Source organism: Panicum virgatum, chromosome 9N, assembly GCF_016808335.1.
Source record: "Panicum virgatum strain AP13 chromosome 9N, P.virgatum_v5, whole genome shotgun sequence".
Classification (NCBI taxonomy): domain Eukaryota; kingdom Viridiplantae; phylum Streptophyta; class Magnoliopsida; order Poales; family Poaceae; genus Panicum; species Panicum virgatum.
The window spans coordinates 34,756,551-34,772,450 of NC_053153.1; the positions used below are offsets into that span (position 1 = coordinate 34,756,551).

At 47.0% G+C, this 15,900-nt stretch overlaps 2 long non-coding RNA genes across 2 annotated transcripts; both read right to left on the reverse strand.

Annotated features, from left to right (window-relative positions):
• Positions 1-652: 652 nt before the first annotated feature.
• On the reverse strand, positions 653-2,865 carry LOC120693231. Its single transcript, XR_005682936.1, has 2 exons — positions 2,294-2,865; positions 653-1,158 (listed from the first exon to the last, which is right to left on the reverse strand). It is a non-coding gene; the product is annotated as an uncharacterized LOC120693231 (long non-coding RNA).
• Positions 2,866-12,353: 9,488 nt separating this feature from the next.
• Positions 12,354-14,153, reverse strand: LOC120692531. The gene is made up of 2 exons (XR_005682664.1): positions 13,989-14,153; positions 12,354-13,870 (listed from the first exon to the last, which is right to left on the reverse strand). It is a non-coding gene; the product is annotated as an uncharacterized LOC120692531 (long non-coding RNA).
• Positions 14,154-15,900: the final 1,747 nt, after the last annotated feature.

The following is a 15,900-nucleotide window of genomic DNA, read 5'->3' on the forward strand; positions in this document are numbered from 1 at the left end:
AATTTTGATCGCTCAATTACAATTGAATCCCTGGAATGGAGAAAGAGAGGACAAGCGGTAGTGCTAAAACACGTTTCTTAATTGCGTTTTAATCTTCTTAAAACATAAGAGGGAATAGTACCTTTCAAGCACTTTATAACAATGATTGCATTTATTCAGCAAGGGTGACATATGATGAGAGGAGGGACGGGGTTCTAAAAGTTCTAGAGTGCGAGAGGCTATGACAGCAAAATCACGGCATTTCTGATCTGATTGCCACTGATCTGCTGATTAGCCATCCACATATAGTCCACAACAGAGCATATACAAGGACATCTCCAACATGTCAAACATGTATTTCGCCATCCATGTCTGGGCATGACGATAAATTCATAAAACCTCACAAGGGCATTGTCAACTCTAAAAAGAACTCCGAAGGTCAGTTGCCAGCTCTTCTATATATATAGTACTAACTGTGTCTTTCCATAGAGATGTTATATGTGTTGTGATCAAACATACTCCAGGTGTCAGGAGAAATGCTGGTACCACCCCAAATAACAAAGAGAACCAATTTCGAGCATGCACATCTGACATCCCTGCTAAATTCGTGGCCTGGTTATACTACGCAGAACACAGAGTAAGCTCCACCATGCATATCAGAACAGGATCAACATGGAAACGCCACATTGAGCATATAAGCATTATATAGTATTCTTTCCGCTCCAAATTGTAGATCGTTTTTGCTTTTCTAAGGTACATTCATTTATCTAAAGATACGCTATGTCTAGATACATGGCAATAACAACATATCTTGAAAGGCCAAAGTGACCTACAATTAAGAACGGATAGATGGAGTGCTAAACTACTAATCATTATTAAAGGGTCCCGAACTTCTCCAACAGTAATGCCAAAAGTAGAGAGCATCTTTCAATTGTTATTTTAGTGGACATGTCTCAAGTAACACCACAAAGGTCAAAGGGATGCATCAAACACAGGCCAGACATCGTATATCGCCACTTCGGTAGGAACGCATGACTATACCAAGATTTTATTTACCCTTCTTAGCAGTTTTGCTCAGTACAGAATAGTAGAAGCATCGGCAGAACAAGTCCCTGCATATAGAAGTGCTAGGGGATTTCCTGCAAATGCTTCACCGTGTTTTCAACTTATCCATCTCACCTGCATTTGACAAAAGAGCACAAAATCACATGGTGTGAGGCTTTGATGACAAATTTTTTTAATGAAAACTAATGTGAACATGCGCCTCCTCTAATCACTAATAGAAAAAGAGTCATTCATTCCATCTCCATTTAGTACCGGTTGTTTTAAACCCGGTACTAATACCAATTTAGTACCGGTTCTATAGCACAGTGCCTCCCGGAGCTATTTAGTACCGGTTCATAACACCACCCAATATTAAATGCCATCATTTAGTACCGGTTGGTGTTATGACCCGGTACTAAATAGCTCCCGGCCCACCCAACCATTTAGTACCAGGCCATAACACCACCCGGTACTAAATTGTGACATTTAGTACCGGGTGGTGTTATGGCCCGGTACTAAATGGACCATCCTGGTTACTTCAAAAGGATAACATCTTCAATGCACTCATATGTGTTGTGTGAGTGGGATGGTAGAGAATACTACATGCGAGACCATAGGTCACGAGTTCGAACCCCGGCACACGCGCATTAATCTGGATCTATTTTTTCAAAGAGACTAACTATTTAGTTTAGTACTGGACGCTGCGACCGGTACTAAATGGGCTGCCTGCATGCGCTCGGTACTAATGAAGGTATTTCCTGCAGTGAATATTGTTTTAAAGATATTATCTAAGTCATCTTTTTGCATCAGTGATCTATCCTCCAGGGTATAAGAAATATTTCATTAATATAGCCTATCACAAGACTCCGCCCTCTTAGAAAAGGAATTCTTCATTTGTCACATGAATGTGGAAATCACATAATGCAGTCCCCATATACCAATCCCTCAACTGGTAGCATTGCCATTATTTTTGTGAGTTCGGCGGTGAATGATAGTGTTCACGTATTAAGTACGCACAGAAATACTACAATTGTGAAGTAGATCATTATTTATCCAAAAGTACTAATATAATTAATATAAAAGATCAAATCATTACTTATCCAAAAGCTACAAATCAATGGTTCATCAGTATGAAGTCTAGCAAGATCTGGGTGGATTAGGTTCCGCTTGATTAAGGTCAATCAGTCACCTAGCCGTGGAATGTGACAAACATGCATGTGCCTAGCTCACGAAAGCAACAACAGAAAAAAAAAGGAGATAGAAGTCTAACCCGGACAGATGCAGAGGTGATCCCACCGCAGCTCACCCGGACAGATCCAGAGGTATTCCCACCACAGCTCTCTCGGACAGAACCAGAGTTCATCCCACTGACCTGACCAACAGTCTTCCCCGTCGTCTTCATCACTGGACTCGCGCGCAAAGTTAGTCAAAAGTACCAACTAAGGCAACGTCGAGACGCTAGGGTCTTTTACCCGGTGGCAGTAAAAAGGGAAGGGGGATGACTGCGGTGGCAACTGGCAGTGGGGATTGCAGTAAAAGAAGATAAAATAAATACTTGATGTTTTTTGGAGGTTGATCCCAACGGGAGCATAATGCATATCCAGTGAGATTAGTGTGGACGTAGGAATTGTTAGGATTAGTTAGATTAGGTGATCAATTAGATAAGACCAACATTAGCAACCGCTAATGACGGTTCCCCGTGGGAACACGGTTCCCCCGTAGAAACACCGTAGTTTCACCGTAGAGACACCTCTTCACCAATAGACACCCCTTTGGGCTTGTATATATTGTACAGATATCGTTCAACAGAGATCAATCGATTCATTCGCTTTTACTCTAATAGGAATTACCTTTTTTCTCGAACACCTTTCATTATATCAAGGAGAAGAAAGATGTTGGAATTACTTCATCTGTAATATGTGAACCAATAACAGCCTCGCATGCAACACAGTGAACCAATAGTCTTCCAAGCCATATTAATTAACAGCATAAAAACTATCTAGAAAATATAAGGTCGCCTTATAAACTTGCCCAAATGCAAAACCATTATATGCCTTTTAAACTGGACTGGAGGGAGTATTTCTTAAGCATCATTTGTTTATGTATATCAGTTTCTCATTACAATTGGTCTTATAATGTAGCACTGAGAAAAGTAATACATGAATGCACTGGAAATCCTCTTTTCCCGCTTCCCTCTGACATCGAGAAAGCAAGTTGTGACATTGTGAAATTATTACAAAAGGTTGCTCCACTGTTTGACATTATCGGTATCAGTCATCCACAAAAAGTGACTGTTTCGTAGCACCCACCGTGTATGGAATTGACAGGCCAGGCATCAACAAAATTATATGTCTTCTCCACTTTTATTGCTAAATTTTTTAAGCTGGTTCTCTTATATATTTGTGATGTTGCTTATTTTGTTAGATGTTTGGATTTCTATTGTATACGTCAGAATACTGTTGACGCATTTTACAGATCAACACACGAACGCACTAGATCGTGCGGCGCGAGGAAGAGCTCGATGCAACTTCTCCTGCGTGGAGCGGTCAGACCGGTCACTGGGTGAAATCGGCAACGACCGACGAACGCTAGCCCGGGAGGGACCCCGTCAGGGCAGGCGCACGTAGGGTTGTTCTAGGATCGGTAGTGTCGGGTACCATGATTAGGGGCACCCTAATCAGGGGACTAAATCGCTCTCAAAACGCAAAGCATGTGTTAGGCAATCAGGCCCATGAAGGCCAACAGTCTCCTTCCAATCCGAAGGAAAGGAAAGGACTCAAAGAAGCCCAACTCGCGGCCCACGGCTCAGCTTCGCAGCACGGCCCATCCGAATCCCCCTCGAACTTGCGGAGCAATCTCCGCCTCGCTCGAGGGCTCCCCGCCGAGACCCTCGAAGGCGCCCCGCATCTCCACCTCGCTCGAGGGTAGCGAGCCTACCCTCGAGAGAGAGGATTGAGTCCCCTCGACAATAAGGACAAACGGCCCATCCGCTCACTGGCCCGCCGTACGGAGGCATTAAATGCCAGCAACTCCGCTGCAGCATCCGGGTCAGATGGCATCAGGCCGCCATTCCGCCCAGCAACAGCGCCCAGAGTCCCGTCCGCCAACTCCGGTCACTGCTCCACCATCCCCAGCGCTGCAGCAGCACTGTAGGAACTTGCGACGCCCTGTGCAAGACGTGCCCGGCACTATTCTCAACAATGTGCTGCCAACTCCCTGTACTTTCCTCATACTTTTTCCCCTACGAAACCCTCGACTAGCATGAGCACGATTCTCGAACGCGGCCTGGGCCTTGACCAGAGCAAGACCCTCGGCGTCCCACCACGTTGAGCACAGAGGACGGTACCCTCCACAGCAACCGCCACGACGCCTACAGGAGCCACAAGGACGCTGGCGCGATCTCCGCAAGGCCAAGGATGCCGCCCAGGACAGCCGCACACCCGGCGCCATGATCTCTAGTACCCCACAGTGTACTTCCTACAATAGACATCCACTGTGCACCCCCGATTCGGGGAGAAGACGATGACTTCTTCCCCCTCCCGTACATGTACACCGCCCCTCCTTGTGTCTATAAATGGGGGAGGCGGGCTCATCTCATCTCATCCGCTCAGGACACACACACACTCAATGCGACTCGCAGCACGCACACATGCTCTCTTGAGCTCCGATATTGGCACTTGCCTCAATCAATTCCTCCTCTAACAGAGACTTGGGTGCTTCCCTCCCTCTCTCACCTCACTTGTACCCCCTACTACAGGCTCCCCCGGTGCAAGATAGTACAATGCACTCGCACACCCCTTTGCTGGATGTACGGCTCCGCGGCCGGAACCAGGATAAACCCGTGTGTTCCTGTGTTGCCACTTGCATCAACCATCCAGGGTGAGGGATCACGCAACACGTTACTAGTTGGTGCCGGACCACCGGGTCAGGGCACCGACAGGCAGCCCACGTAGAACGCCTTCAAACATCGCGGAGACCAAGGAAGAACAACAGATGAGGGTTGGAAAAGCTAGGGTTTGGAGAAAAGGTAAAGAGGATAAAAAGTAGTAATTGTTTTGTATTTTGATCGATTGGATCTTCTCAATCGGCCGTGACCCTTTATATTTATAGGTTGGGTGGGCTTATACCGCAAGGAATCCCTATTACACATCTAAATCTACAAAAACTCCTTAATTGATTCGAACTCCTCCTAGACCGGTCAGACCGGGTAGGACCTGCCGAGCAGGCTATAGCACCAGACCGGTCAGACCGCTTGGTCAGACCAGTTGATGCCAGTTTTGGCTATCAACATATGCCCCCCTATTTTTTGGTAAAGCTTGTGAAACGAACATGGCACCATTTATGCCATTTCGAGTGATTTTAGTAATCGAATGACAACACAACACTTGGACTAATATGATTGTTAAGATGACCATTCTCAGGCTTTTAGGTTCAAGTGATGACAAAGAGAAAGATAAGATAGGCATAGCAAGGCCCGAAGAACCGATGCCTAAGCATTGGTGCATCCGACGCTTGTCGGAAGAACCGACGCTATGATGTTTGGTGCAGGAAGAAATCAAAGCCAAGTCAGCTTATGGGCACCGGATGAACCGACGGGTCAAAAAGGGGCATCGGTGCATTGGGCGTCCTATGTTCCAGAGATGATGTCAAGAGCCCAGGAGAAGATTCTTCAGCACCGGTTCAACCGACGGTGCATCGGAGTATTGCGTCGGTGCAATGACGTCAGCGCCCAGGAGAAGATTCTTAAGCACCGGATGAACCGGTGATGCATCGGTACAAAGCATCGGTTCAACCGGTGATCACTGCGTCAGCTGTCAGGAGTTCAACAGCTACTTCGGGTTATGAGTGACCGGAAGAACCGACGCTACATCAGCCAGAGGCATCGGTTCTTCCGATGGTATGCAGATTATCAGCTGACCGTTGGAGCAATGGCTACAAGACTTGGTGGCCTATATATACACCTCACCCCGGCCATTTGAAGAGTGCTGGAGTTGCTGGACATCCCACACACACCCAAAAACATCTCCAACCACCATAGAGCTTTCTTGTATATCATATAGGCTTAAGCACACTTGTGAGAGTGCTTAGTGCTTGTAATAGGGATTAGTTCTTGCGAGAGCTCCCTTGAGAGAAGTCTTGCTGTGGCAAGCAACTTGTGGTCCGTCGTGTGACCCTCCGTCTTGGTGTGGAGTGGCAACGACACTTTGTGCGGGGGAAGAGGAGGCCCCCTCCTTGGTGGAGAAGCTCCGTAGTGGATTACGGCCAGGTGACCGAGAGAGACGGTGGCGGTGCACGAGACTCGGTGTCTTAGGGGCACTTGCCTTTTCTTGCCGGCATCGCCTTGGTGGCGTAGTGCAAGACGGTGATCGGAAGAGCCTCGGTGTCCCGTGGACGTAGGCGTTTGTGCCGAACCACGTTACATGACCGTGTCTACTCGGGAGTTTGCATCCCTCTTGCACTTACCTCTTTACTTACCACATTACGTTTCCGCATTTACTCTATCTTGCGTACCTTTACTTTCCTAGTTAGTTTGATTAGGATTGGCTAGGTTGCAAGTCTTTTAGGGGTAAGTAGAGAGTAGCATAGATAAACCTTAGTCATAACTAGCATGTATAGGACGTGTTAGGTTTATCTTATGCAAGTAATTTTAGCCCTAGGTTAAAAAGCGATTAGCGACCCTATTCACCCCCTCCCCCTCTAGGGTCGGACACCCCGGTGATCCTTACAGCTTGCTTGCCAAAAAAATATTCTTCTGAGCCGAAATTGTCTAAGGGCGATGATTATCATTACATCGGCCATTTTTTGTGCTAAGGGCGATAAACAATTATCAACCATGTCTTGCTTTAATCAAGACAATGCTGAAACAACTTGTTTCGGCTGCCATACCTTCTTCATGATTATTGACATCTTTGGCTCAGCCTCTACTTGTTGTTCCATTGCCTCCTACTTGCGCATACGTTGCAGCCTTCGCTTCTGAGTATGAGACAAATCTGAGGGGCACCACCTCGGCTGTAAATACTTAGAGTCTTGCTTCTTGCTCTTCTCATTCTACTTGCTGCAATCAACATCTTGTTGGACCAGATTATTGCTAGCAACAATCGGTCTTTGTGGCAATGCATGATTTGGATATATAGGAGGATACTGAATGTAATATGATTGCATATGCATCCTACTATAATCCATGGGTGTATAAAAGTAAGGATACCAGCAATACCATGGAACAATCAGTCCACTAGATGAAGTATAGTTACCTTGACTCGATTGCTCTTGATGTTTCAATGATGATTCTGTACCCTTGACTTCGTTTGATCGCCCCTTCTGTCTCTGAGCACTCCCTTCCTTCTCATATTTGGCCAAGAATTCCTTAAAACTTGGTCGTGTCTTGATTTTGGAGGAGTTCCCAGATTTACTGGGCGCACCGGTCAGACCGCCGCTGTGGCCGGTCAGACCGGTCGACTTGTTGTCGGCCTTCTTCTTCTTGTCTTGCCCCCAAGTGTTTTTGCGCCTTGAGGGGTCTTAAATGTCAGTTTCTTTTCAGGTCTTTCATCACCAATAACTACATTCTTTCCTTTTGTCGATTCGGCTTGGCTCGGCCGAACTAGCACTTTATGATTGTTTAATTCCAACATATGTACTGGGAAAGAATTCTGATCAACCTGCATAGTAGGAATAACCAATCGTCCTTCATTATTGACCGATTAAATCTGTCTATGTAATATATTGCAATCATTAGTAGCATGTGAAAATGTATTATGGAGCTTGCAATATGCTCGCCGCTTCAACTCTTCAAGCGGCGGTACAGTATGTGACATCTTGATGTATCCAAGCCTATACAACTCATCAAATATTCTTTCGCACTTGGATACATCAAAAGTAAATTTTTCATCTTGCCGATTTTTGTGAATCGGCTTAATAGCAGAACAAGTAAACGATTTGGCTTGAGATGGCCAAGCAAACTCAGCAGCGTATACATCATTAGACTCATCATCCAAACAATCTAAAGTACAATCTAGAGCATGCACACTAGAACGATGATGTCTATGGGATTCTTGAGACTCTTTTCTTCGGCTTTTTATAGCCAAAGCTCTTTGTTGCACCTGAGTAACAGTAAAGAAATCACAGCCCTCTAATCTTTCTTTAATATGAGAGTGCAAGCCATTAAAAGCCAAATCAGCTAAATCCTTTTCTGCGATATTCACATTGAAGCATCAGTTTTTTGTATCACAGAATCATCTTATATAATCATTGACGGATTCATTACGTGATTGTCTAACTAATGTCAAGTGAGACAACTTAAGCTCATCATGCCCACAGAAAAAGTGCTCATGTAACTTCTGCTCTAATTGTTCCTATGAGCCAATAGAATTAGGTGCCAAAGAAGAAAACCAAGAGAAAGCAGTTTCAGTTAAAGATAAAAAAACAAGCGCACTTTCAACTCATTTATTGAACCAGCTTCTCCTAATTGGGCAAGATACTGACTAATATGCTCAAAAGTACTCCTAGTATCTTCCCCACTGAATTTAACAAATTTAGGTAACCTAAAACCAGCAGGATATGCAACTGAATCAAACGAAGTAGGATACGACTTTTAATATGTGTGAGTTTTGCTTCTAACATCCACTCCAAAACTTTCTCTGAGCAAATTAGCCAAATCATTCTTATAATCAGCAAGCGCTTTGTCAAAATTACTCGAGGAATTTGGTTGTGTGGATGTAGAAACATCACACTGGTTTGGAACAGGATGACCGGATGGACCGGTCGGACCGGTAGAGGAAACCGGTCTGATCGGACTGGTATACCGGTCTGACCGGTCTCTACCGGTTTTGCCAACGTTGCACATATCGGTCGAACATCTCGTCGGAGGTTGGATCGATGTGTGGTACTGAGTTCCTGGGAGGTTCTGGTGGTATGTACGAAACAATCTCGTTTGTTCGGCTAATGTTGGCCGAACAAGGAATACTCATAATGGGGTCAGTGTACGTGGGTGTCACAGTTTGACCACTGAAAGAATTCATCGGCATCCCATATTGAGATTGACTCGTAGGAGATGCTACTGATGGTTGAGGAACATAAAATTCAGAAGTAGAAACAGATGGATGTTCATCGGCTGTTTCTGGTTTCTTACCAGCCGATTCTCTTTCCTTAGAGCTAAGCCAATTAACCTAATAAACATCACGCTCAGCTAGCAATTTCTAAATTTGTTCCATAGTAACATCAGAAGATGGAGCACTCACAGCAGGTGTTACCTTAGTAAATGCATCTGTGGAGGTAGAAGCGAAGTCTATCTCCTTGATCTTGGTGACTTTGCCTCGTCGATCGACCTTGAAGCTACAAAGCGCTGCTAGTAGATCTTCTTCATCGCGCTTCTTCTTGCGCTCCTCCAGCAGTAGATGAACTTCCTCTGGAAGATGCTTGTACGTTGTAGGGATGATGTTGTCCGGGTCGATTTCGGTAGTAGAGCCCATCTTCTTCGGGGTAGATTAGATCGGTTTTGTCAACCAAGATCTTTCGTCTGCAGCGGAGTTGCCAAAAAGTATGTTGACGTCTTTTACGGATCAACACACGAACGCACTAGACCATGCGGCGCGAGGAAGAGTGTTGACGCTCACTAACGATCATTTCCAAGCGTCAACTTGATCAGAAAATCATGAGAGTTTGCATTTCTTACACGCATCCTTATCCAATAAAGTCCCTAAACCACACTTTACCTTCTAGAATATACAAGTTGTGCTTTTGAGCTAATATGCAGGTTGCAAGCACACTTTGGCCCAACAGAAAAACACAGAAAATATCAGAGTATCGATTCAGGCTCAAATGGACCAAGTGTAGCCCAAGAACCGAAGCAAGATCACTCAAGACAAGCTCTACCTCGGTGTTCAGACCAGGCCAGGCCCAGACAAGCCCAACCCCCAGCAGTTAGGGGCGGTTGGCGCCACTGGCAGGCCGGTCGACCCCTTGGTCGGCCGACCAGCCCGTGGGCCCCACCGTCTTAAGCTTGCTACGTGGCAGCATGGCATTGGTCCCCTACGTTGGTTTGTGGAGGATTAGCTGCAGAAACCCCGTGGCTCCCTGCTATAAATACAAGGGGGGGTAGAGAATGAGAACACACACATATCTCACTTCACTCACCTCTCAAGTTCCTCCTTGCATAGTCTTTAGGCTTAGTGAAGTTTAGGAGAAGTCTAGGAGTCATCGAGTCGTCGGTGTTGCTCGAGAGTCTGGTTTGGGTTCATCTCTAGCTCTCTCTTGTAATATTCGGTCGTTTGTAATAGAATTAGACTATGGTTACCGATATCTGCTTGAAGTATATTCTGAGTTATCGAGTATATGCTTCTTGTCATGGTTGCGTTATCATTCTATGCTTGCATTGTATGATCGCCCTGTGCTGGAGATGGTTAGTCTTTTGTTCTTAGAACTCTATCAACTGCTCCAGTATTCGTATGATTGCTCTAGTGTGATGTCTGTCCATCCGGAGGGTGGGGGCTCCGCGCGGGACACTAGAGTATCCCTTAGTAGTGTAGACATGGTGTCTAGATTAGCTAAGTGTTGCTGGATGTCAACTATACCCACGGTTTGTAGAGGTAGCTGGCAGGTGGTGACAGCCCTGTCCGAGCTTTTTAGTAATCCTCCACGTTCGGTATGGGGGGTAGGAGGTACATAAAGTCGCCGGGGTGTACGGGCTCCTCCCGTCGCTTCGATAGCGATCTCCCTGTTGTGTAGTTTAATCTCTGACGAGCTAACCAGTGAGAAAGTGTAGATATAACTAGCCTAGCACAGCTGACTCGAGCTCTGACTTTTACCTTGCTCCCGGCCTAAAGCATCTTTTATCTTTCTTTTATCTTTCTTTTATTTATTCGAGAGGGTAGTTTGTGTGTGTGTGTGTGTCACACTACCTCCTACCATGTTATTATCTTACCCCTGTTTATGCATGAGAATATCCAATCTAGATAGAGTTCAACCACTAATCTATATATTCTCTCACTCACCGCCTTCCCTGCGGAAATATAAATGACACCCCGATATACTCCCGGGTAAAATGCTACAACGGTATTCCGTGCGCTTGCGGATTCATTCGTGGTTCATGAAATACTGCCACCCCAAATTGACGTCTGCGGGCGTCATCGCTGGTGACGTTGGTAGGCGCCAACAAAGAGCTCGATGCAGCTCCTCCTGCGTGGAGCGGTCAGACCGGTCTAAGGGACCGGTCAGACCGGTCACCGGGTGAAATCGGCAATGGCCGACGAATACTAGCCTGAGAGGGACCCCGTTAGGACAGGCGCATGTAGGGTTGTTCTAGAATCGGCAGACCACCTAGAACGCCTTCAAACATCGCGGAGACGAAGGAAGAACAACAGACGAGGGTTGGAAAAGCTAGGGTTTGGAGAAAAGGTAAAGAGAATAAAAAATAGTAATTGTTTTGTATTTTGATCGATTTGATTTCATCAATCGGCCGTGACCCTTTATATTTATAGGGTGGGTGGACTTATCCCGCAAGGAATCTCTATTACAGATCTAAATCTACAAAAACTCCTTAATTGATTCGGACTCCTTCTAGACCGGTCAGACCGGTCGGTCCCCTGCCGGGCAGGCTATAGCACCAGACCGGTCAGACCGCTTGGTCAGACCGATTGATGCCAATTTTGACTGTCAACAAATACCAGGGGAAGCGTCCATAGAGCATGCTATCAATTCCAAAGGTTGTAGTCTTCATCATTGATTTTCTTGGTATGGAAAAAAAATCATAGCTTCTAAGATGTGAGTTCTGGGTGTGCTTCAGGTACATGACAGAGCTCAGGTGTTTGTCTTGCTCACTTGATGATGGCGCCAGAAACCTAAGGAGACCTTTACGTACATGCCACTAGAAAATATCGAAATTGTACACAAGCCACTGAAAAGTTTGTTGTTGCGCGTGAGCCACTGGCCCAAACTTTCTTTGCACAGGTGCCATTTCGTCCATGGCCGTGTTTGGTTTTTTTCATGAAATTACTGTAGCACGCTTTTGACCGCTAATTTAGAGTATCAAATGAAGTCTAATTACAAAACCACCTCTACAACCCCTGTGTAAATCGCGAGACGAATCTAATGAGGCCTTTGACCGCGTGATTCGAGGATGGTTACTGTAGCATCACTGTAGCAAATCATCGATTAATTACCGTCATTAGATTCATCTCGGAAAGTTACACTCATCCCTAAAAAGATTTTGTAAATAGATTTCATTTATTACTCCATGCGGGCATTCATCTTTTTGTGTAATCTTGATTTGACTTGTACCAAACGCGGCCCATATTTCTCATTAACGGTGTCAAAGCACAGCATAAAAAGCCTCAGGGTTGAGCAGCATGCAAAACTTTGTTTACGCTTGTGCCACTGAATTTGGATGGATGTTCTATGCCCATGACTGAAATTGATGCTCACAAATAAATAATAGTTGCACTTGTCTATAGATACACATTGTAGCATAAATAAAATAAATGCATTTCAGCCTTACGTGAATGCCACAAACAAATAATAGTTCAAATAATAAATAAATGCAGTGGTGGTAACTTAGGATTAGATTTAAAAATTAATTCCCTGTTTTGGAGCTAATTTTGGTTCAGTTTGGATTAAGTAATATGCAGAAAATTTTGGCCGTGACCTATGCTTAGCTTAGAGAATTAGTCCATGCATAAACTTTTATTCAGAATTTGAACCAGCCCACAAGTAGACTATCCAGCTGATGCAGATTTACTTGTAATCCGCACGGTGCAAGGTTCTCTTTATTCAGAATTAAGTCCGAACATTGGCATGGTGAGATTTCATCTAAAATGGAAAAACAACCATTAGTGCTGGAAATTCCTTTATCCATGCCTGTCAGTCAGTTGCTGCTTGTTACAGCCGCGGCCGCTGAAGGATGCTGATACTGCTGTCCATGATATTTTCTAAATTGAGGATGACGACAGCAATGATATTTTCTAAATTGATGACTAGTGACTTCACAGGTCTACAATTGTTATTTGGTCATTGAGCACGACGGAGGTTTTGAGTGGAGTCTTTTACGTATATATCATTATGAAAGTTGTTGATTATGTGCATACTACTAAAAAATTTAGAGACACGTGTTTATCATCGCGAGAATGTTCTTTTACCTATGTACCATTTTTGACAGAACGACTCTAACAGAACCTAACGGAGGTGGATAAAGATGTACCTACCCTTCTAATTTATACTTTCTAATTTATACTGGGAGCTACCTGCCCCTGGCCTGGCCTCGCGCGGCTGCCTGACCGCCCTGGCCTGCTCTCTGCCCGTGGCCTGGCCCGGCCGTGCAGCTGGCCCTGCTCCGACCGCGACCTGGCCTTGCCGCGGCGGCGGTCTGCGTCCAACGCGGCCGAGGTGGTGGCAGCGCTGCGCGTGGTCGGAGGGGCGGGGGAGGCGCTCACGCCACTCATGGAGGGTCCGGATCCGAAGGCGACCGCGGGCGCCAGTGGCGGCGCGCGGCGAGAGGGGTGGGGCCTGTGGGTGCGCGGCCAGCTCCAGCTCGCGCACGCGCCAGCCTCTGTGGCTGCGGTAGCGGTAGGGGCGGACGTGGGCGCCGCGCGACGGTCCTGGATGCTGTCCACGGTCTTGCTCGTGTCCTGCCTGCCCTCGATGCCCAGCACGCTGGTGACGCCGTACATGTCATGGAGGCTGCAGACGAGCTCGCGGATGACCGTGTTGAGGCCCGGCAGAGCCCGCTGCTATCACCTCGCCCGGCTGGAAATAGACGCGCCGCCGCGGGCAGGCGCACTGGAAGTGCGTCCCCTGCGCGCTGCTCTTGTGCGCCACGATCTTCTTCGCCACCGTGTCGTCCGGGTTCACGAAGTACTGCCTGCGGGATCGGAACAACAACACAGTTGAGCAAGCCGATGGAAACTGGAACCGAAATTGGCACAAGAATAAAAAAACAGAGCACGCAAGGGGATATTTCGATTCAGATTACTGCTTACTTGACATCAGAAGTAGGTAGGGTGGTCTTGCAGGGGGTTCGGGCAGCTCTGCAGATCCGGGCTGGGATGCGGCGGCTTGAGGCGCGGGCTGGCCTGGCGCACGCAGAAGAGGGGCGGAGGGAGGGAGGTAGGGAGGGCGACGGTGGTCAGTTCGATGGGCAGTAGTGTCGACGGGAGGTGAGTGCACGAGGGAGAATAGGGGGGCAAATGGAATCAAGGGCACCATGGATAATTTCCTAGGTGGGTTCTACTTGTCAGGACTGCAAATCCGTTAAATTCTAACGGTAGATGGACGGAATGTACACATGTAAAAGGAAATTAGTGTGATGGTATATAGGTGTCTCCGAACTTTTTAATGGTAGATAACCAATAATTTTTGTAATGATATACACGTAAAAAAACTCTTTTGAGTGCCAGCCGCACTTCACTCGCTCGGCGGTGGTCGACCGGGGCCGAGGTCTCCGCAAATCATCCACACCGCACGGTGTGGAAGCTACGCACGCACACCCTATGTCCTATGTGGGCCACGGCCCACAATGCGATAGCGGTCCCTCGCAGGAGATCGCTGCCGCTAATTTTTCTTTCTTTCCTTCTTTTTTCTTTTTTCTTTTTTTCTTTTTCTTTCTTTCCTTTTTCTTTTTCTTTTTTCTTTCTTCTTTCATTTATTATTTATTCTTGCTCTTTTTTTGCTTTTTTTGTTTCTATCTTTTTTCTTCTTTCCCTTTCCTTTTTCTCTTTTTTTGCTGAGGTCCCTCGCGGTGGGCGAGTGGGTGGCCGGGCGATCGCGAGGCCAGGGCCGAGCTCCCCAAAGCCGGCGCCCGCGACGGCCAGGCCGAGGTGCCCCGCTCCCGCGCCTGTGGCATTCTGGCCGAGCTCCCTTGCGGCCGCGGTGGCCGGGCACAGATCTGCGGTGGGGCAGCGCTGGCTGGCCGGTGGTGGACGCGGCGGGGGCGAGGCGGTGCTGGTAGGGCGGCTTCAGCGAGACGGCGGCGGGGCTCGCTCGCGGTGGGGCGGTGTCACTTTCCGCACCAGTTGTGTTAGGAGGAAAGTGAAAGAAGGCCAGTGTGTTCATCCAGGTAGAGTATAGGGCAGAGAGGAAGGGGTATTTTGGACATCTTATCTGGCTGGGCCCACATGTAAGATCAGCTTAAAGGTGGAAGTTGGATGGAAGATGGACGGATTGGCACTTACGCAAAGAAAGTTTGGGCCAGTGGCTCATGTGCAAGGACAAACTTTTCAATGGCTTGTGTACAATTTCAATCTTTTTTTAGTGGCATCTATGTCAGACCCGGGGCAGCAGGACTGCTCATAGGCTTAGATTGTTTTAGAGTAAGGAATAGCGCATGGATGTACCTTACCTCTTTTGTAACTACCCAAATAGGTGTAGAACTAGCTGTAGTATAAGGAAACTACCCGACTGGGTTGTTGTTGGACTCCAACAGTACTCGGCTAGAACTTTTCATGTAACCCAGTCCTCCCAGAGTATATAAGGGCGGGCAGGGACCCCTCAAAAAATAACACCTAAGGCAATATAAGCAACCATACAGGACATAGGGTATTACGCACCTCGCGGTCCGAACCTGTCTAAATCCTTGTGTTTCTTGCACCATCGAATTCGAGAACTAGTCGATCCCTTGCCTACAATCCTATTGCTAAGGGTATCCCTGAGCAGGCTTGGCGGTTAAACACCGACAACTGGGGCGCCAGGTAGGGGAATTTGGCGAGTTCATCAGTGAATTCGATGGCCGGATCAAGCGACGCCAACATCGTGCCTGAAGGTACAACCCTCGTCTTTGGTTCTTGGGCTCGCACGGCCGACGGATTGGGTGGCTTCTTTGGCCACCTGATCCCCTCCGTGGAACCAGAGCCGAAACTCGACGACCAACCCGCCGAAATTGCTGACGCTCCCAAA